Source organism: Anas platyrhynchos, chromosome 3 (genome assembly GCF_047663525.1).
Source record: "Anas platyrhynchos isolate ZD024472 breed Pekin duck chromosome 3, IASCAAS_PekinDuck_T2T, whole genome shotgun sequence".
NCBI lineage: Eukaryota > Metazoa > Chordata > Aves > Anseriformes > Anatidae > Anas > Anas platyrhynchos.
The window spans coordinates 20,633,528-20,656,642 of record NC_092589.1 but is presented as its reverse complement, the minus strand read 5'-3'; the positions used below and the strand labels follow the sequence as shown (position 1 = coordinate 20,656,642).

The window sequence follows — 23,115 nt, the reverse complement described above, 5'->3', positions numbered from 1 at the left end:
GAGTTCATGTTTTCAGAATGACAATCTCCAGCTCTCAAGTTCACACACATACTTTCTTCTCAAACTACCTCATACAAAGTCTATATCATTTCTTTCAAGTTAAACAACCTAGCATGGAACTATTTTGGCACAGTGCATCAGCACCATTGGATAAGAATGAGTTCAATGTGTTAATTTGTTTCATCTCTTCCTAATACTCTGTTTAAATAAGACCACAGCCTGATATGAACAAGGGAAGATAAGTCACTAGAGACAGAATAAATTCTACCGTCAGAGAAGAAAGAGAAAATAAGTGGACCTTTATTGACCTCAGAATACTCAAGACAACAGTGAGCTTCAGGACAGTGCTGCAGACAGGAGGTGGAGGAAGTCTGCATAAACTCTAAGCCTAGAGTTGGGCCCCACTGTTACAATGGAAAACTAATCACTGAAACACTCTGTCATTGCCCAAGATAGAAATACACCTGCTAGCATAATGTCTGGAGAGCACACTGTGCAAGACAATACAGACAGCACAGACTGAGCTACAGAGGGAAGGGAAAGAGCAGAGAAGAAAGGAAAGAACAGAGAAAGTAGTATTTTAGCTAAGCCAATCTATTTTTGAAAGCCCTTTATATGCACAGCCCACAGAGGCACTTTATTACCAAAACCAGAGAGCTGTATTCACACATGGAGCAGATACTGCCTCTCTTCAGGGCTACAATGTCATGTATCTGCTGAGGAATGGAAAAGCTTTGGTCCCAGTGAGGTTGGTGGGAGGGTTAGAGGTGCACACCCGCACAAGCTATGCACACTGCTTCTCTCCGCGTGGAAACCAGGGCACTTCGGAAGATGCAATGCACTCAAGTCTCTCCCCAGGGTGGAGTCAGCTTGTGGTCAAAACCTCAACTCCAGTGGGGAGCAGCCCCGTGTCTAGCAGGAGAAAACTTGCCTACAGTACTATATCCTACAACACTCTATCACACAATATTGCTCATGAAGCCGCTGCCTGCTTGACTTCAGCTTTGGAAAATCACATCAGCACCAAAATCCTTTTTGCACTTGTGATTCATCCAGGTACAGCATGGCAACAAGACCCTGACTAAAAGATTGTGACCTATATTATCCATATTCTTCCACTTCTAGGCTAGCACAGAATGGGGCATGAAGACGCTACCTTATTCTGTTCTGTTTCAGAAACAGCTGGGACCTGAAAAGTCTTCTTAAGCTACCCTAATTAAAGCTCTTCTACATGAATCTTGCAGAGGGCTCGTGGAACAGAAGAATCAAATCAGACCCGGCCAATAGAGCAGTAAATGCTAAAAAACCCATGTCAGAATGTCAGAGGCAAATACAACTCAAAGAACATGCATGAAAATTATGCATAAAGCCTTGTCATTTTGCACCATTATTTCCCTCAAAATCTACTACAAGCTTTTGAAACATAAGATTACTCCATTTAACATAAAACTGCTCCATACTCAACGCTATTATTATTAATGGATCTGAACATGCTCAGCTATGGCAGATCTCTAAGCACTCAGTGGAGAAATACTCATTTCCAGCAAGCCACACAAACAAGAAAATAGTGTCAGATCTAATCCCTCCAACTCAAAGAAGCAATTGCAGTTTATCATCTTTTCTAATTCCCATTTAGAAGTTAATGGAGAGGCTTTTAATAGATTCTTTTTTGCTTTTTCTAGAGCAAAACAGGAAATGACTAATAAACTGGGATTTATTAACCAAAAATAAAGGAAAATGTTAGAAAAGCTGTATTTCATGTTCTTTATCCTTCTTGAATGGTGGGTATTATCCACAAAACAACTTATTTTCAGATGAACAGTTCAGCAAACCAGAAATTAGCTACTGATTGCCGACAAGATGACCTGTACGTTTGCAGTCTTGGCGTATTCTGTATTCAAACTCAGGGAACTACCTCAAGTACCTGAACCAAAATGTGCATTCCGTAATGCCAGATCCCACTTGAACACAGGATCCAGGTTTTACAGCAAAAATTCACTGGCTGACATTTGTGCAGGGCTGAAGATGCAATCTTGGCTGAAAAGTCTTCCTTCTGAATCCAAGGCATAGCAGCTCTCTCCAAGACAGCATGTTGCTCGTCTAAGCCCTTCCTGCCTAGACAGTACGTCTGGCCCATCAGTAGCTTCACCTAAAGATTCCTGGGAGCAGCTTTCTGTAGATACAGGCTTAAACTGCAAAGTCTGGATTCTCAATCAATGGGTCAGGATCATAAGGAAATGTAAGGACCAAATTGTAATGACGTTTGCTCCGTAAGTCCCTATGAATATTCAGTTACAAATACTTTGGTGTACTTATAGTTACCCCCACAACTCTCCTTTGTGTTGTGAGCAAGAATGAAAGCGAAGAGATGATTCTTCAGAAGAGCTGGCTCATTAGTACAGTGCCAAGGCATCAGTTTGTCTCACTAAATTCAGAATTTCCCTCCTAGGATCAGTAAGAGTTTATTACCAAACAGCAGGGTTGCTTTTTTTCTTTCTTTCTTTGTAGTTGTTTGGTTGTTTTCTGTTTGTTTTTTGTTTGTTTGTTTTTAAAAAAGGTAATAACTACTACTTTGCCAACAGATTTTAATTGCAATGGCTAAAGATGTTTGACTGCTAAACAAACAGGGCAACCTAGAATGTGTTTCTAACACTCTAGTATATGTCCCCATTCACACTTCCATCACGCAGCTGCAGCCTGGGTTGCAACCACCCACGCTGTTTATCCTGTGGCCCCTGGAACACCCCAAAAGCCCATGCAGTTCCTCCACAAGACCAGATTGGTACTTTGCAGTATGAAATACATGCATTTGCAAATCTGGCTACAGCCTTTATTTCCCCTCTCTTCTTTTCCAAGCTATGCTGAACATATAGGAACACGAGTTGAGGGTTTGTAGGTGAAACTCAAATTTGTCAATAGGACAGCTTTCTGTCCCAGCTACAGATTAAGGGGCATTTTTCTGACTTTTTAAAATACACCATGATAAATTGAAATGCCTGTAAAGAACCTGCTATGGTCTGGTAGATTCACACAGTGACCTGAATTATTTTCAGCATTAACCTGTGTTATCACAGTGGAATTATTGGGGTGAGAGTGAGTTCACACTTCTGGTTGTCTTTGTTTCCAATGGTCATTGATATCAAAAGCCATCCTGCACCTGCTGTGAAAATAAATAGTGTCATCATTGTATTAGACATTTTAAAGATATCTAAATGTCTATTTTCCCTAATAGACTGAATCAAAGCCCAAGTTCTAGAGAGTGCTTTTCACTGATTTGGTCAAATAGCAAGTTCGATGTGCCTGAAACCTTGCCTGTTATTTTCTATTATATCGGCTTATCTAATAAAGGAAAGACCTCTCCCTACCAATCTCTCAGTCCCCTCTAATATTCTTAGACTATCACAGCTTTAATAGTATACTTCACATCTTTTCAACTAATATACTCCTCCCACTTTAAATAACATCTAAAGCAATAATAGAAAATAAGTATGCACGTAGTGCTAATAGACCACACTCTGAACTTGTTAACAGTTTGGTATAAAGTGAATTCTAGAAAAGTGGAATCAAAGTAAAAGAGATGGGAATCCATTGTTCTCTGCCAAACTTGAACCAGCAAAACCAGTAAATGCTTAAAATCTTATAAACAGTAAGTGTAGATAAAGGGGACTGTTGTAACTTTCTAATGAGAATAGGGAGATCTCTTTCATATGCAATGATGGTAACTCACAGCAGTGGGAAGCACTGAAGCAGTGGGAAGAGATGCAATGCATTAGAAATGCCTCACCAGAATCCATTACATTATAGGGTAGAAAGCTAAGACTGACAAGCAGTGCATGCTATGTAAAAGCCAGGTATTTCCATTAATGGGTTTGCACCACCTTAGACTCTGCGTCTGAGAGTCACTTTGCTTGTAATTACTGGAATTAAATTTAGCCAGACATATTCTGCTTCTCCAGTTTTCTAATCTGCAGCCAATCATAAGACCTGCACCCAAACATGACTTTTATAAAGATATTACTGAAGTTATTGAATCTCTACCTCTGTGTAAAAAACTTTACTGTGTCTTAAGACGTTTGTTTCTGCAGTGAGGGGACAGGGCTGCATAACGCTGAACTCCAGGTTCTCAATCATATCTATCTCCTTGTACATCAGATTATTTCTGCCAAGCTGGTTATATTTTTTTCCAAGCAAACCCTAACTATCAGGGAGGTCTAACACACTGTTCCTTTACCATCAGCTTTGTTTTCAAACACACAATGGTTTGGCATGACTCCAGTCACCACCAGGTGATTTTTGGCCCTTGCCCTTTTTATTATCTGGTATCTCTTAGGGAACCACAGATGAAACCAATAGAAAAGGAGAGAAAAAGAAAAAGCAGGGGAAAAAAAAGAGCTTCTCCTTTGCTTTCCTGGTAACGTGACATCTTGCCCTCTTTGCATTATATATTTTTGTCCAGCTGATGCTTTGTCCTAGTGGAATCGTGGTTCTAGTATTAGCTCCAAATGGTAGGCAGGCATTTTCATTAAAAACAATTACTATTTCCAAACAGGAGCTGGTTCCTCAGTTCCAGCCATTCTTGCTGTAAAACGTTCAGCTGAGAGGAGCAGATTGTTCCTGCTGAAAATGAATGGAATCTGGCAGGAAAACCTCATGTTTTTCCAATCCTAGTTTTTTTTACAAAGAAAACACTGGGATCTTGTTGAAAAATTACAATTGTTTTGGTGGGCACATTATTTCTCTCAGTTGAACTGTTTCCAGCTACAGGAGACAAGTTTTGTGCATATATATGAGTCTGTGTGAATATATATGTATATATCTACACATGCACTCAAGTTTTTATATATAATTGCTATGTAGAAAATTATTAATCAGTCAAGGAAGAGTAAACACATTTTTGTTATTAAAAAGCATTTATGCAAATTGATTTTTTTTAAAAAACAGCTTCCACATTATGAACCTTCAAAAGAAAGTCAATGAGTAAAATACTATATCATAATAACAGCTAGCTTCACTTTTAATACTAGGAAAAGAAAGAGGCCAAGGTGACTGAACTATTTATCCCTTGGTTGTTCTCACTAACTTAAAAACATTGTCAGAATGAATTATTCTGATAAAGATATCAAAGGAGAGAAAAGAGAAGACACTATTACAGCCATCAAAGGAACAAGCCACAGAGGTCCCCCTATTGATTACCCATATGGATGCTGCCATTCGGTAAGAAGTGATTTTGTTTACCTCAGACAGAAATAGATAATGGATCAGGCTGACCTTGCATTCACATGGGGGTGGAACCACCTCCTTCTATTAGTTGTTTTTCCCTTCCATATGAAGCATTCACCCCCAGGGCCAGCAGTTAGTGAGTTGGGTGAGATGCTTGTGGGCCTTGTGCCAGCTGTACCTTGAGAGTTTAAGAGTGCACCCCAGGCAAAGTTCGGCCCCACATCAGCAACAACGCATTGCAGCCTTCAAGTCCATCCCCTCTGTGCCAACAGACAGGCAGGATCGAGACACAACGCATCTCTACCCAACACCTTCAACACCTTAACCAGCACCTGACAGCCAAAGCCAGAACAGGGCAGGAAAGGAACGGGAATAAAACTCTCTGCCAGAAGCATGCAGCAAGCTAGTACAGTACCTACCACATATCAGCTCAAAAGTTGATCACCTCAAGGATGTGCTGCCCAACCCTCTGATGCACTTTGATCACAGTTGCACGAGCGTAACAAGCAACCCAATAGCCCCCTGAATTTCCTGAGGCTGAGAAGCTGACTCCTCAGTGAAGCCAGCTGTAACTCACTGATTTGCAAGAGTCTTTTGACCCAACATCCATACATGACAGAGGAAACCTTAAGGGAAAGGATGACAAGTATTAGGAAAACTGTCCATTTTAAGAGTGATCACCTAATAGGAGAAGGAAAAATGAGAAGCATTTCCCTTTTCTGTTGTTGCCCAGCTAATACAATTTCTTGTCTCCCTTTCAGTTATTCTTGCCCAGAATTTCATCATTATAATAATAAAATTATAGAAGTTTACGGCCAAAAAGAACCTCGAGAGATCTGCTGGCCCAGCTCCTTGCTGCCAGGCAGGATCAACTACACCTAGACCTCCTCTGATGGGTAGCTGTTCAACTTGGACTTGAAAACCCCCACAGAAGAGTCCCAAACACCCCTCGTGAATTTGCTGTTTGGGTTGTTTGTGCTGGAGATTAGCCTGTAGATCTATACATACTCAGCACAAAAGCCGCAAGAAAAACAAACATACCATCACTTCTGCCCTCTCCACAGTCTCCTGGCCTCAGCACCCTGCTCCACCCAAACCCTACAACCTCCCCAGGTATGCAGGGGTCAGAAACCTCACATGATTTGGCACTGGAGGGCTATAGCACACATACTACCATCCTGTCCCTAAGATCCCAGCCACCTTGCATTAACCAAGGACCATATTTTTATTGCTCTAGAAGAATATAGGACGTCACAGTCAGAATTTGAATGGCACAAAGTACTTTGAACAAGTTCACTCTTCTTCTCATTTCTTAACATAATTTAAAGTCAGACACTAAATAAGGTGTCAGCAGGCTTCCCACAAGGATCCAGCTGTTGAATATTGTTGTGTTTGCTTTGAAGTTGAGAGAAAAAAAAATATTGTTTGCCAACTTATTATTCAAAAAATGCCAGAAGAACCTTCTTGCAAACAAATAAACAAGATGCAAAAGAAATGCTGGCACCAAAGTGGCACAGTCTGAATTATGGAGTTCTCAAATAATTTTGAAAGTTAAACTGTAAGATACATAAGTGTTCACAGAATTCTCTTTGTAAATAAGCTTAGATTTATTAGGCTTTGTCAGCCCCTTGCACATAGAGGAAACAGAGAGTATACTGCGCAAATGAGAAAGTCATTTTCTCGTGAAATAAATTAAGGCTCTGATCACTGCTGAAGGAGCACTTTTGTTTTGGCAACGTGTATTTACTATTTGTTTCAGTTTCATCTGGTTTGTGCCATCCTCCAATGATTTATCCCAGCAGCATCCATTTTATAGAAAACCAAAATACAGCAGGGACACTAAAAGGGCAGACACCAGAGACCAACCCAACAGTTCGGTTACATGCACCACAGCATCCAGCAGCACCCAAACCCAGCTATGCCCACCGGGGCCATGCACTCACATGTGGAAAACACCTCATTTTAAGTGCTGTTTCTGTTTCCATTGTGTGCATGTAAGCACACCCTTTTTCTGTGAGCACCCACTAGGCCTGAGGGTGGCTCTTAAGTGTAAATGGAGAAAGCCTCCTCTCAGGTTGCCGTTTCAAGTGTCCTTCTGGAGCATGACTGAAGACAAGCAGAAAACAGAAGCTACAGTTAAGCTGGTCTCATGTGGTTGTTGCAACACAGCTTTTGTGTTGCACAGGCCACAGTGCGAGAAGATATCACTGGGCGGCCAACTGGAAAGGACCATAAGGAAAAGCTTTTCCATCATGAATATAAGACCTAGAGATCAAAGTTCACCACATACAGGAGCAATGAAGTGGTGGCACTCTTCTGATTACCTAAACCATGGGCATATACATATATATTATTTTCCTGACCAAGAGTTTAACACTTACAGCAACCCTGCACCTTCTTCCTGGTTTTCACTTTACTTTGTTCTGCAGGCTACGCAGCTTGTGTGAGCACTCCCTAATTCACTCCAGGTCAAATAACCCAGCTGAAACCACAGTTTCCAGCTGTATAAACTAAGCTGGCTAATTTACCCTTAAAACAACTTAAGGAGTCAGAAGCAGTAACCTCTGAGAAGGAGGGCAGTAATTTCTTCTATAGGGACATCTCAGTCCCGAAGAGGGTAAGCTCTCTTTGGGTATAAAGGTGAAAGATCTGCACATCCGTTGAGTGAAAGTCAGATTCATTTTCCTGCAAGATATCTCCAACCCTGAGCTCAAATGGAAGTCAGACTTTACCAGTCCTGACCCTACTGAAGTCAAAGACAGTTTTGTCATTGACTTCAACAAAACTAGGATTCACCCTAGGGTAAGGGGCATTGTGTTTTTCAGCAGCCACCCATGTGGAAATTTTGCTTAGATGACTGACTGCCTGGAAGGTAGCATTGCTAGGCCACAACATACCAGAAATGTTTGTGTTAACCCACATACGCCAGCATTTGAAACTGCAGAGATCTAAGCACACCCTTGTCCTCTAGAAAGAGCGTATTCCTATACCCTTGGCTTCTTTACTCCACCTGAAGCTGGTTATGCACCTGATGTACCTAGCCTGTTGTTCAGCTGTGCTACTGGGTCTGACTGTTTATCAGAAAACATCAGAGAGGTTTTATGTTCACACATTGTTAATAATATGACAGACCTTGAAAATATAATGTCTTTTTATAGCTACTGTATGCATTGTGAACTCGAAAGAAAACAACTCCTGAAAATAGAGTTGAAAATAGGTTACTACATTCATGTTTCATGTTCACTCACATTCCAATTAAAAAAAAATCCATTTGATGTATGTTCAGAGCAGAGGGAAATGGATAAAAATATAGGAAGCAAGAAGCTAAAGAATTCAAAACATGCCTAAGAAATTCCTCAGGTCATCTCAGGGATTCATCTGGTACTTAGAACCCAGGCTGAACACTCTAGTGAGCTCAAGTGCACTAAAATACATATGCAGAGGTATTCCAAAAATGCATCTCTGAACTGTGAGTCTGAACCACAGTTCTTGCTATTACAGAAATGCGACAAAACTCCTTGGCAATATTGATTGCTTGTGCATTGGCTTTTCAGTATAAGAAGGCCAACACTTTGCAACAAATGCATATACATTTATACGTATGCAGATTTGGCATTCTATTAAAACTGCCAGGCAAAGCATGCTGCATAAAGTTAAAAACAACTCTGCAATACAGTTAAGCTTGTGCTCAGCTGAGCTGTTTTAACCTGTTCTAATTAGGGAAGGCTTCACACAAACCCATCAAATCAGAGATGGAAGTAAAGCATCAGAAAACGTGGAAAGGATGTACATAGGAGGAAAAGCACAGAGAGAGAAAATTTCAGCCTTTGCATCTTTGACTTCTTTCCAGTTCAGAAGCCTCCACAGAAGCTCTCACAAGGTGGGTTTCTTCTTTCTGTTTCTTCAGTCTAGAAATTAAAGCAGGTAGCTATTGACAGGTGGAAGGGTGCCTGACAAGATTTTCACCATTCCTGTTCTCCTATCTGCAATGGGATGCTTAACAGTACTTCTGTGCTTCCACTTACAGGCCAAGCTGCAACAAAGTAGTTCAGCCATCTAAAAAAATAAATTTATTGTAGCAGCTAGAAGTGAAGAGCCCTCTCCTTATAAGATGTAGTAGGTGCTAAATTTTATAGTTCTGAAGTGAGCCGAAAAAGAATTTGGGAATAGAAAATAAGTCAGCCTCCCTCACTGCATCTGCCCGCAGACACCGATCTGAAAGGCAGGATTTATGACCATGGCTGTCCCTGTGCAATCTGCGCAAAAAGGACAAACTTTCCACAGCTATGCACAGTCCAGTCATGCCCAGTGGAACCATCATTGGCACCAACTATACCAACACCAGCGTCATCTATCAATGGATCTCAGAGAGCGAGTTCCCAGAGGATGAAGGAATAGGGAATGACTTAATGCCTTTCCAAATGGCAAAGCGTTACTTTCATTTTACAGATGGGAAGCTGAGGGTAAAGGAACCTGAGTGACTTTGGCCCACACAACAAGGCCGGAAGCAACCTCAAATTTCCTGAACACCGTTCCTGGAGCACAGGAAGGGCCACTTGGCTCCTTCACTTTCCTTACCCCCACTAAGAGTTTTTCCACCACTACACAAATCAAGGAAGATACTCTCGTATGTCCCTATCCCCACTTAGAAACTGCCTCTTTCTGAGGTATATTTTATTTCCAGCCTCCCTCTTTCACTGCCAAAGAGCTTTCTACCTCAGTACTAGAGCCTTGCAGAGCAACTGCAAAATCCTGCAGTACAGCAGAGCAGAGGTTATATGGCCAAGACAACTGCTATTTTCATCAATTCTTCAGCAAACCAGCTGATCGTAAAAGCTATTCTTGACTAGCCTGCCTTTGTAACACCAGTCGCCAGGAGAACACAGCACATACTATTGGCTGTGGCCCTCACTAAAAATACACTGCATTCTTGCACAACAACAAAAGCTCCCAGTAGGGCCAATGGACAGCAGACTAAAAACAGTAACCAAAGGCTTTAAATTGCACAAATTACAAAGGTAGAAGAACTGAAAGCAGCATGCCACTAAAAGCCATCTGCCATCTTGGCCCGCCCATGTGTCCCTTCTCCCCAGCAGTGTTTTATATTAGTAATGATGTCTCTGTATTATGTATGACAGAGTCTCTGCTGCTTTGAGCAAGCAATAATATAGATGCTCCTTCAGTCCAGTACTTTGCATATACACACTAGCTGGGGGAGCAGAAGATCTGCTTCCCAGTCTCTCTCTCTGGACGTAGCTCAATTGGAAGGCAATATCCACATGCATTTATTCTCCAATACATGTACATGTTGTATTACCAGGACTCCCATGCATATTAATAATACACAAAAATACATAGACATAAGCATGGATTCAGCCATGATGTGGATTAGATGATACAAGAATGGACAATGGAGAATTACAAGAAAATCAGCAAATGGTTATTCTGATTCAGGGCCTGTTCCCAGCATATAAAAAATGGTGTTTTGTGTTGTTTTATTGTGTTTTTAAGTTACTTTATCAGTAGGTTAATGATTTTACCTGTCACTGAAGTTGTCACTTACATGGGTCTTTGAAGTGAAGTATCAGAGGATTTTTGAAGGAAGATGAAGCCAGATGTTGGGATGCCACACAGATGGGTATGAAATCAAGACTGGGGTACAGCAGTTCTGCACAGATAAATAGCTGATATAGCTCTTAGCGATCAGGCTCAGGCACTAAAAAAATAAATAAATAAATAAATAAAAATAATGAGAATTGCTTAGTCCAGGAAAGGCAACATTGTACTTTCACTACTTGAGCTAACAGGCTAACTCAGGTGTCTTCACTCAGCCCTGCCAGTAACACCCAAGCAAATAGCCTGTACTGAAAAAAAGAGAATAGCAGAGACCAGTCAGAAGATGAAGGAAAAGGTAAAACCAGAGCATGTGAGCTTGTATCGGCAGACCTTATTATGAGTCAGAGAAAAGAGCTTAACAGGAGCTGGTTCAAGTGAAACAACTGCTTTCGCAACTGACCCCAGAAAACACTGCAGGGAAATGAAGTGGGTTATTGGAAAGTTGGTGGAAAAGTTTATTTGCTAATTATACCAGCTCACTTATTGAAAGCATTTTGCAAACTACTCTATGCAACCCACTTTCAGCAGATGCACGCTGAAAGTATGTGAGCACAAAACAGTTCAGTGAGGGTTTAGTGGGCGTTCTCCCAATTTACAGCGTTTGCATCACTCGGTTACTACACGAGTGCTGACCTCTGCCTCTCTGCTCATAGAGACCTCCCCCTGCTCCACGTACATCCTCAGCTCTCCCAGGGGGACACACACACAGACCCTGGAAGGCATCTGAGTAACTGGGAGGTTACATAAGGAAAGCCCCCTCACCACAGTTCAGCCCCCCTCAGCAGACAACTTGAAGGCGCAGGATATAAGGGGAGATACCCAGGGTGAAGGCAGGGAGGATTGAAGAGGTTCATAGCTCACACAAGAGGTGAAAAGATATAAAACCAAGGGAAGGAGGAGACATGAAAATTGTACATAGATAAAGACAGAGGGTGAAGAACCATGAGGGAAGGAAAAGGGAAAACAAAAACCTGACAGGTCAGTCAGAGGTAATTGTGGATAGTCAGCAGGGTAGGGAAGAACAAAGTCTGCAAATAAGGGGGAAGAGATGATAGCTTGAGGCAGCTGAGTCTATGAGGAACAGGAAAATGGGATCTGCCATCCAGGTTCAGAAAGGCAACGGCAAAGGACATGCAGTAAATGTATTTTTCTTTCTCCCTGTTAGAGCGTTTATCACTGTTAGAGCAGACAGATGATAGCACATGTGAATCATTCCACAGCTGAGGTGGGGATCCCAGGCCAGCACAATCTGTATCTCAGCACAGGATGTTATATTAGCAGAGATTCTGATTTCCAGAGGTCCCGAGCTCCTAATCTGAAGCCTCACAGCTATCAAAGGCAGCTGCTTTCCCCCAAAAAGCTGTCCTGCAACACTGCACCTGAGAGTTATTTTGCTGGTCTTTTCCTCCTGATGTTGACAAATCAGGCTGCAGCTCAGAGCACTGCAGGACAAGACCAGCCACTTGGCTAAAGGCTAAAAAAGTGTGGGAATAAGGAGAGGTGGATCTGTTCTTGGAGGGAACACATTTCAGGTATGCTCCCAGGCAAGCTGCTCAACTGCGTGATGCTTCATACATAAGAGATGAGAACATCTAATTCTGTAATTCCCAGGAATATTGGCCTGGGTGCGCAACGTTCACTGAGATGCTTTGAGGAAAGGTCTAATTTTAAGTCCAGAGAGTTGACATTTACTTGATTTTTCCCAATCTGCTGTTTCTTAGAACTCCAAATCTAAAGGGATGGGATGGTTTAGGCAACTGGCGATATCGCTGTCATAATAGCTACATCATGGCACAGGCAGCCCCAGCTCATAAGGCGGTAGGAAGCACACGAGTTGGTAATATAAAAAAGGACTGGCAGCACAATGCAGTGCGTGGATGCCAGATTCATTGCTCACTGAAAGCTGCATTTTCAAATCCAGCATTTGCCTCATGTCTGTGTTTAAGCTGTTAAAGGAAAAAAAAATAAAATACTAGAAAAGAATTGTAGCTCTGAGACTGTGTGTTGCTCTTGATTCTTTCAACACAAGGAAGAAAGTGGGGTTTCTGCACTGAAATACCAGTGAAGTCTGACTGAAGTGAGCTTTCTGTTGGCATTCTAGCTGCTCCTGTCTTTGTGAAAGCTATCAGGCAAGGGTTTTTTTCTTTTCTTTGTGAGAGATTTAATGAAGCTGCAGACATCCATTTTAGCCAAAGTGATTTCATCTCTTTTTCCTCAAAGGCTGCCCAGTCGAAGAGTTATCATCAGACTTTTTCTCCTTCTCATTGCAGTCACTGTCACTGGTTTGTACCAACCTTCTGTTCGCTTCTTCCAGCCCTTCCCCAGACCTGCAATCATCAAACAGTTCAGATATTGACCAGAAAAAAAAAAAAAATAGCACAACTAAAAAATACTAGAGAAAATGAAAACTCAAGCTACTCTGTAGATCTGTACACACTCTGCATCACATTGAAGATGTTTAAGAGAGAACCTACAAGCTACTTCCCTGTGTTTGGGGACACAAAGATTCAGACTCATGTCTTGGCCTCATTTTGCACCAGGATAGCACAACTACAGGACAGAAAAAGAATTGCAAACAGGTCTGATTACAGGACCAAGAGCCAGGAAAGCATGAGTATCAACATTGTCATCAGATTTTCCTGTGTAAATCTGCTAATTTGAATGCCTCTTCATTCTTTGTCTGTATGAAGACAGGCAGAGTTGCCTACTCTTAAATAAGTCTCAGAGTTACTGGCAGAGAAATCCTATGGCCAACAAAGCACAAATGTGATGCTTGAGCACTTGTCAGGAGCTCAATATGTAAGCACTGAGATTACAGAGAGGAATTGCAGGTAAAAGGGGGCCTGTCCTCAATCTATGAAGATGTTTCATGGAGGCCTCAGCAAGTTCAAACTTGATCTTGTAGGCAGGGAAGTCCTCCTACCAGCTGGAGATTTATTTTCTTACTTGTATCGCTGCATCAAAGCCAGAAGCATTTCCTTTCTGCCACTTGGGTTTGCAAAAACGTTCACGGAAAACTCTTCACTCAACAACCAAAACATTTTTTCCTGGCCCAGAGACACATAAGAAATGTTGAGTGAAAGAGAACAGAGAAACAGAAGTCTTTCACTTCTTTATGTAGAGTTTTATTAGTTACCAGAAAAGTTAAGTGAGGCTTAACTGCCTGTTGGACAAGATCCTCTTACTCTGTAAGTTTCATGGGCTGTGACATTGCAGGCTGTGAACACTTAATTTGAGACTGAAAATTTCCAGAACAAAACAAAAAAGCTTCTGCAAAGCTTGTCATCCACCTTATTCATCTTGTCCAAGACAGGACTATCTTTTCTGTATGTCCAAGACTGTCCCACCAGATGTTAATTTTTCCAGATTTTTTTTACTCAGTGAAGAATGTCTTAATTAGCAATCAAATTAAGTAAAACTTAGGGGGAATCTACAGAAATTAATCATGGCATAAAATATTCAGGATGACTAATCACTTTTTTAAGGATATGTTACAAAGTAACTTTGCCTGGTGTAAGGTAAAGCTACAAGTAGATATTTAAACAATTTAAAAACATGGATCATGAATCCACCAGGCTCAGAAACATGGTTTACTTGAGTCAGTTGCACTGCCAAAAGATGTGCCTTCAAGATTCAGAATGATCAGGTCCTGCCCATATGCAAGAGGATCACCCAGCTGCAATTTCCTTAAAATCCCTAAATGAAGAGGGAAGATAAAGATGACAATGCTGAAAATTGTGCACAGCTGACTTAAATCCTACTAGCATTTGCTTAGAAGTGAAAATAACTGTAGAAGCCAATTTGAAAAGAATGGAGAGTTTGTTTCAAAAATTTATTTTTCATCATGTGACATTAAATTTGCAAAGTGCAAAATACTAGTTGGGAAGAAAAATACTCTTTGCTCATCTGGAGAGAGATCCATCTTACATCAGGGCAATGTAAACAAATACAGAAAATGTAACAGTGCAGATCTCTTGTTTATTTAAATGAGCTGTATTCCAAGCCACAGTCATTTATCTGAGAGGTAGTTCATAATTCTGTAAAGACAGCCTACAGAAGCAACAGAATTAAACTCCAAAACAAGATATAGTCATCAGCTAATGGAAATATGCTTGCTAAAAGCAAAAGACTGTTTTCTCCAGCAGCGTCAGAAAAAGACACAAGCATTAAAATACAGAACAATATTCAACGTGATGAAAAACGTAAGCAAAAAAATCAAGAGACTATGTTCTAGCCTGAGATGAAGTGTTTAGATAACAGACAAAACAGCTCTTTGTGATGCATGTAATTGCTCCTGAAAAGCACAAGCAGAATGTGAGGTTACGAAATTCCCCCAGAAATATAGAGAGGCTAGCAGGAGACTTTGCTGAGGGTAAAGTACTTGCAGTAATCGCTACTCTTAAAGCATAGTTGTCCAGAAACAGTCTAAAACATTCACAGTTTATTGGGGAAAATCTCTCATTTTCTAGGCCTTTAGAGGACCCACTATAGCTGCTGCATCAGCCAAGCTCATGTAAAATAATTAAAGGAGCTTGAGAAGCGAAAGGTGAGTTGAAGAGAATTTAGAACAAATCAATAAATGAACAGTAACGTGTCACTGGGATTAGAAGTTACATGTCCAACGGCTCTAAAGCAAAGATATTACTGAGTTATTGATGGAGGCCTGTAACCAAGTCCCAACTTCTACCTCAGTATCTTGAGGAAGAAAAGGTAAAAGATTAGACCTTTCTCCCCCCCTCCAAGAGCTCCATAAAAAACTCAGGGAACTACAGATCAGTAAACCTGACATCTGCAGTAGATAAGTTGCTAGAAACAGCAATAATGAATAAAATCAGTAGAAACGTATAAATAAGATATGCTGGGGAAGGATCCAACAGTTTCTGTTAAAGAAGTCACATCCCACAGATTTAATGAAATCTTCAATCAGCATGACCAATGTGGGAAAGCAGGACAAGTGAGGTGACGAAGCAGCACCGCTCAGAACAGTCAAAACTGGAGACAGCTGTGAGGAGCTGCAGAAGGATGTCATGAACTCAGGTGAAATTCTGTAGTGGTAAATGCCAACTATTGCACGTGGGGAAAAAAAAAAAAAAATAGTTATAGGTACACAGTGCTCAGCACCACTGAGGAGAGAAATCTTAGAGTCACTTGGAATAATTAGAAAAGGTCACCTCAGCGTTCAGCTGCTGTCAGAAATGCCCAGATGGGTTTTTAGAAACTGCTAGGAAAAAAGTTGAGAGAACAACAGAATGAAAAAACAAACACACACACAGCTATGTTACTAGATACATTGAAAATGCACCAGGATGTTGAATACTTCTAGTCTCTCTTTTAGAGCACAGAGTACATAGAAATGTTATAAGGAAGCATGGAAAGCCTGACCATAGGCACAGAAAAGTTTTTCTTTCAGTGAGGAACCAGACTGTAACTCATCATACTGGGGAGAAAAAAGAAAAAAAAAAAGCATGAAAGGTATTAAGAAGGTAGGCAGGGAATTAATGCATTGCACCATTATACACAGAATTGGAGGCACTCAGTGAAATTATCAGGTAGCAAAACGTAGAGAAAAAATAAAATTCTTCACATAACACAAATCGTGGTATTTGCTATCACAGGATGTTGTGAAATCCAGAACTATAAGTGGATTTGAAAAGGGATTAGACAAATTAACAGAGAGAGATGTCTGCCAGGTACTATTAAATACAAAGCAGCCCCTGGTTTAAGACATTTCTAGAGTCCTGATTGCTGAAAGCTTAGAGGGGAAATCTTCAGGGTGCTTCTCTGGGATTTCAGAAGGTGATGCTGTTATTGCCTTGTACTGTGGCTGTTCCTCAAAGGTCACAAGTAGATGCTGGCTATCTATTATGCTGAGCATGTACTCACATAAGAAACAGACATTCTCTGCCCTCAAGAATACCTGCTTTGCCAGAAAATGTCTGGGACCAAAGCTCTAAAAGCCAGGAAACTCAGCCCTGACTTGCTGCTGAATGGGGGTAAAGCCTAATACTGGATTTATTTGTAATTTGTACCCCAAATTTCTCCATTTACACTGAGGGAGTTGCAATAGTTGAACACAAACTAAATTATTTGGAAGGTTAAAATGAGCAGAGACCAAAAAGGGGGAAGTTGCTTGTATTTTGACAACATGTTTTAAGGTCTGCCTTTGAAATAAAGCACGGCTCATTGGAAACTCCCCATGCCTACTAAAACAGCCTAACATCATTAGCCTTAACACTAAATGACGACTTTAGTCACACTATTATAAACATGCTCCTCTGTGGGCCAGAGACAGGTTAAACTGTACTGCTGCATAACACGTGGCAATACTTTTCAGAGTGATTGCTCATTGTCAGTGACCAGAAATGGTGAGACTGGATAAATAGTACTAAGATCTTGCAAAGGAAACAATTCCCCCGAGTATGTAGATGTATTTAACTTGGACTTACTTTAACAAATAAAAGAAAAGGAGGTCAATTCTTGATTGGTCATTGCTAGTTGCAATAAAATCCGAAGCAGCAAGTTTGCAGTTCAACAGTGTGAGTGAAGAAATGGGTTCAGGCCAGAACTGATTGATGCTGAGCAACCTGTGCTTTATAGCTATCACAGGTGGGGTGAGGCTGGCAGGGACCTCTGGAGGCTGGTGCAGGGGCACCCAGAGCAGGCTGCCCAGAGCCGTGTCCAGGTGGATGTTGAACATCTCCAAGGAGGAGGCTCCACAGCCTCTGGGCAGCCTGTGCCAGTGCTTCCATCACCACAGAGCACAGGAGGGCTGCCTGGTGCTGAGGGCAGCTCCTATGCTCCACCTCGTGCCAGTGGCTCTTGTCCTGGCACTGGGAACCACTGAAAATAACCTGCCTCCAACCTCTTTGCACCCTCCCTGCAGGCAGATACAGACAGAAATAGATATACTTTAAGATCCACCCCCCAGGGCTTCTCTTCTCTAGGCTGAACAGTCAGCTTCTCTTCATAAGATAGGTGCTCCAGTCCCTTGATCATCCTGATTGCTCTCCATTGGACTTTTCGCAGTAGCTCCATGTCCCTCTTGTACTGGGGAGCCCAGAACTGGACACAGTACTCCAGGTGCAGCCACAACAACACTGAGCAGAGGGGAAGGATCACCTCTCTTGACTGCTGGTGATATTTTGCCTAATGTAGCCAGGAATGTCATCAGCCTTCTTAGCAGCAAGGGCACATTGCTGGCTCATGTTCCACTTGGCATCCACCAGGATCTCCAGGTCCTTCTCTGCCAAACTACTTCCCAGCTGGGTGGCCCCCAGCATATACTGGTGCCCAGGGTTGTTCCTGCATTGCTCTGCACTTCTCCTTGTTGAACTGAATGAGATTTCTCTCAGCCCACCTCTCCAGCCTGTTGAGGTCCCTCTGGATGGCTGCATGGCCCCTGGTGAGTCAGCCACTCCCCCCAGTTTCATGTCATCTGCAAACCTACCCCAAAGTTACTGAGGGTGCACTCTACCACATCATCCAGATTGTAAATGAAGATGTTAAGCAGGACTGGACCTAGCATTGACCCCTGGGTTACTTCACTCAGTACTGGCCTCCAACTAGATTTAGCACTGCTGACCACTACCCCCGGGCCTAGTCATTCAGCCAGTTTTTGATCCACCTCGCTATCTGCTCATCCAGCCCACACTTCAACAACTTTTCTATGAGGATCTTACAGGGGACAGTGTAAAGGCCTTACTGAAGGCAAGGAAGACAATATCCACTGCTCCCTGCTCATCCCTCAGGCTGAGGATTTCATTGTACTAGTTTATCAGTTTGGTCAAGCATGACTTCCTCTTGTTGAATCCATGCTACCTACTCATGATGATTTTCATCTCCTTCCCAGGGACTGAGGTGAGGTTGACCAGCCTGTAGTTCCCCAGGTCCTCTTCAGTCCTTCTTCAGTCCCTTTTTGAACTTAGGGGTTGACATTTGCTTTGCTCTTCGTTATTGTGAGTGACCTTGCAATCACACCTGCCAGCTCCCTCAGCAGTTGTGTGCACATCCCATCACAGCCCATGAACTTATGAATGTCCAGTTCTCTCAGGCATAGGTTAAGGTCACCACAAGTGCCTGTTCCAGTCCTCATTCACAGGGACACTTGGCACACACCAGAAGGATGCTCAGTTTTTTTTAAGTTTTGTAGCCAGAACATCAGCATGTTTCAAGCAGACCACAGGCGATACAAGGAGGAATAAGCAACTTAGGAACTGATCTGAAATGAATCTAAACAGCGTGAGCTACCTAGCGACAGATGGGGAAATGAAAGAAGGACCCTCCTGCTTTATGTCACATCCTCCATCACCTGTTGCCCTCCCCTATTTATCATTTCCCACACACACCATTCCCTGACTTCCTTGCTCAGTATCTGATCTCACTTCTCCCTTCCTGACAGGTAAACACTCACCACCTTAGATTCCCCAGGGTGGATTCCAGCTAATGACCTACAGAAAAAAGATTTCTAAGCCTGTTAGAAATGCCCTAATCTACTTTGCCCTTCCTCTATTTGACTGGTTTGCACTGCAGGGCATTACTTGTTCTATTCTCAAACATAAAGAGCATTAAAGGCAGCAAATATAAATCATGATAAAAGACTATGGAGAAATCAAAATCCTTCCTCTTTCTCTGGATCATTGCCTTTTTCAAGAGAAACTTGAGTTCATAGTAGATAAAAAACAATGCACTGAGCTAAACTATCTGAAACAGAGCACGAGTAATGAGCAGGAGGACTTGCATTGCCACGGCATCTTTAATCTCCTGTTAGGGCAGACGGTCTCATAAGAAAGAAATAAAATTTAAGAAAAGAAACAACACTACTTCCCTTCTTGCTGATGTGCCACTGCTTCTGGAGTGGACAGCGTATGGGCCTCCCTGTTGTTTGCAACAGGGCTACAGAATGGTTTGAATATGAGGTTTGAATGGTTTGGGTACAGCATACAAGGAGCATCCATTCAGCTGTAATTGCTCTTAGCTACAATGACTGAGCCCAAACCACACCTGACATCTGTCAAAAGTGCCACAGGGTTTGTACAGCTACAGACAGCACCTTGCTGCGAGAAGAGTCCAGGGCGTGCTGACAGGAGGAAGCTGTGTCCTGCAGTCCTGTTCCACACGCTTCATGCTTCAACCCACACCCCAAAAGCCTCTGCAGCTGCACTCCCAGCACCCCTCTTCCACTCTGCTTCCTCACTTAACCCAAGCCCCACATACCAGAGACCCCTTCCCAGCTCTCTCCAAGAAGGCTGGCTGGGAGGTACCCATACATCTTTCTCACACAAAACCAGGGCATTTCAAAAATATTCATACAGAACCAATCTGGGACTGTGCACAAGATAGGTTTGAAGTACAGGCATAGGTATTGTCACATTTTTAAAAGATTTATCTGGACAATCACTGTAAGCACCTGAAGGTTTTGGTTGGCAGTAGCATTTGGGAGGTGCATGTTGGCATTGTGGAAGCAGTCAGCCAAATCAGAGACTGCGGATACATCACAGCAGAGAACAGGCTCGGATCTCAGCTGCAGGAAGAGAGCAACTGGGGTGGGCGAGAGAACACTTCCCACTGCACGCAGCCCTGAGTTCCCAAATGCACAGGGAGGAGCTGCCGTAAGTATTTCCACTGTAAGACTTCAAGCCTTGTATTTTTTGCACCCTCCAGGGGCACAATCCCCACTAACCTTTTTTTTTTTCTTAAATAAATAATTTGAAAAGATAATTTGGCAAAGAACATAAGGAAGATTTAGCATTATATGTCAAAACCGTGTTTCCTGTCAGAGCAGGTCTGCTGTCATTAGAGAAAAGGAACTCATTTTACAGAGAACAGCTCACAAGCCATGCCAGCGTGTGTGGTGAAGGAAGAAAAACACAAAAACAACAAAAAGAAAGAGGCCTATTTTCAAGTTCAAAACACCATACAAAAGCAAGGTCATGTTTCCAGCAGTTTTGTTGGCATTGGGTTACATCCAGTCTCGACAGTGGCACACAAGGCTTACCAGACATTAGAACGATACCTCACTTGATCTTGCGTGATAGAAAAGGCAAACCACAGAAAGCAGGTGCTAGACAGCGACGCAGCTTCCTCGCAGTTATCTGGTTCACAAACAGCAAACTCTTTAGCCCTGTTATTGTTTCTCTCATTCGCCACATCCTAGCTCCAAAAGCCACTCTAGCTCTCTAAATTGTTAGCAGCTTTTATAGCCAAAGATAAGTATCCATCACTTTTAATTTTCATCGTTGCATCTGTTTTGTCGTTTAGCTGCAGCAGGTTGTATTACAATGGGACGATTAATGAGGAAATGGATACAAACATTTTTATTTCAGATAGCAGCTCACGGACAAGATCTGGAGAACAGAACCAAGCCATATGATTAAGGAAAAAAAAAAAAAGAAAACACATATGTACACACACACACAAACCTAAACAAATGGGCACTGTGTCACTATCTATGAACACCCTGGAAATACAGATATCTATAGCAAAGAAGAAAAAGGTACGTTTTTCACATCTGCCTGGTTGTTGGTGGGGTTTTTTTGTTTGTTTGTTTTCACAATTAATTTGGCCCTTTTTATTTCACATAAATGTCCAGCTCAAGTGTGGCACATCAACAAATAGGGCCATTTGTCTTTCAGGGAAAAGCCAAACACTGCATTTCCATTCAGAAAAGGCAGCATATATAAAATGTACTGCTAATAACAAAGGCTTTTAGAATGAAAAATAGTAATTTCTATTGCTCTCTCTAGGAGATTTGCTCTAAACACAGCTCATCTGTAATTATATTAGAACAGAAATATTTTTTAGTGTTATCATTACCTACAAACCTAAAAGCCCCCCAGAATATTTTACGGTTTCTGCTGGATGGGGGAGACCATGAGCACTACCTGCAGAAAGCAGAAAAGCCTTTCAGATGGCACCCCCCTCCCCAGCCCCTGCTTCAAAACAATACTTCAATTTGGAAGAATTACTTTAACTTCATTAATATTAGTATTATATTCACTTAGTTGTAAAGATTTTTCTAGGAAAACAAGAATATTCATAGAAATACAGTCACATGTCACAACTATTCATCTAACAAACAAAACATTAAAAAAAAAACACACAGATGAAGACTGTAATATTAGACTGAGATAAATAATCTAGCTGAGGACCTATTGGATTCTACACTTTCATGTCAATGAAACATTTGGCCTACCGATGTATTTTTGCCTACTCTGCCAGGCAGGGCTCAGGCTCTGCAGGAGAATACAGCCGTGGATCTCTGCAGGAAGAGAAGACCTTTTTTTTCCAAGTAAAATGTTCCCTAACTCTGCAAGGGAGGTTGGCAGTAGATCTCAAACTCTGGCCTGTCTTTTTAATACCCCTACAATAGCTCAGTTGGATTGAGACCAGCTGTTGGTGCATTACCATTTGTAAATGCTTAAAGCAACTACTCCTTGTTTTCTTGGCAACATGTACTGTGGAAGAAAAAAAAAGCAAAAAAAAAAAGCACTTTCATTCAGACATTAAGAATTGCTGGATGCCAGCTTTGGCTTACACAAGCTATTGTTTGCACAGCTCTCTTCAACAAGTTTTCACCAAAAAAAAAAAAAAATCTTGTAGGGATAAATTGAGCCCCTAAAATTCTGCTTTGCACCATCCATTCAGCCCTCATTGGAAACAAGATTCCTTTTTTAACCCAACCATTTCAGGCCACAGGTCCTTCTGAGTTTCAATCTCTACAACACCCCCACAAAATCACCCAGATTGTCTTAGGAATTATAATTATAACTTCCTTACTCACTGTTTTAAAATAACAGTGATTTTTTTGCTTGCTAATATAAGCATAAGAAAGAGATCTGAGCTGTCATCACCCGTGTTCTAAAACCAGAGTTTCAGTATTGAAGGCTTAGGGGAAAAAAAAAAAAGAAAAAAAAAAAAAAAAGAAAGAAAGAAAACAAAATGACATTAGGATTATGCTTTAGCATTTGAGAAATACTGCAAGAGTCAAAATACCACAAAGAGCCCCGATTTGGTTGCCACGGCAAAAAGAGCCCAGTCATAGTAGAGAACATACACCAACATTTTAATTATTACTCTTCGGATGAAAACAGCTCCAGTGACCTTTCGTTGCCTCATCCTTTCCAACCACCCCTACTAGAGCTTGGTGTACTGGAAGTGTCTAAGCACGAATGCTAGCATCTCGGTGGTTGCAGCTGCTAGTACAATAGGATTAATTTGCCATCTACCAACTCTAATGCCCTTCTGTTTCATCTTCTTTCCCCACCAGGGGCAGTGGTGACA

At 41.8% G+C, this 23,115-nt stretch overlaps 1 long non-coding RNA gene across 1 annotated transcript in view; it reads right to left on the bottom strand.

Annotated features, from left to right (window-relative positions):
- Positions 1-22,183, bottom strand: part of LOC106015449 (uncharacterized) — a 175,726-nt gene extending 153,543 nt beyond the window's left edge. Inside the window, exons 1-2 of the long non-coding RNA XR_001187494.5 lie at positions 22,028-22,183; positions 10,784-10,936 (exon numbers count right to left, since the gene is read on the bottom strand). This is a non-coding gene — a long non-coding RNA (uncharacterized lncRNA). The remainder of the gene's footprint in view (positions 1-10,783; positions 10,937-22,027) is intronic.
- Between the last annotated feature and the right edge of the window lie 932 nt (positions 22,184-23,115).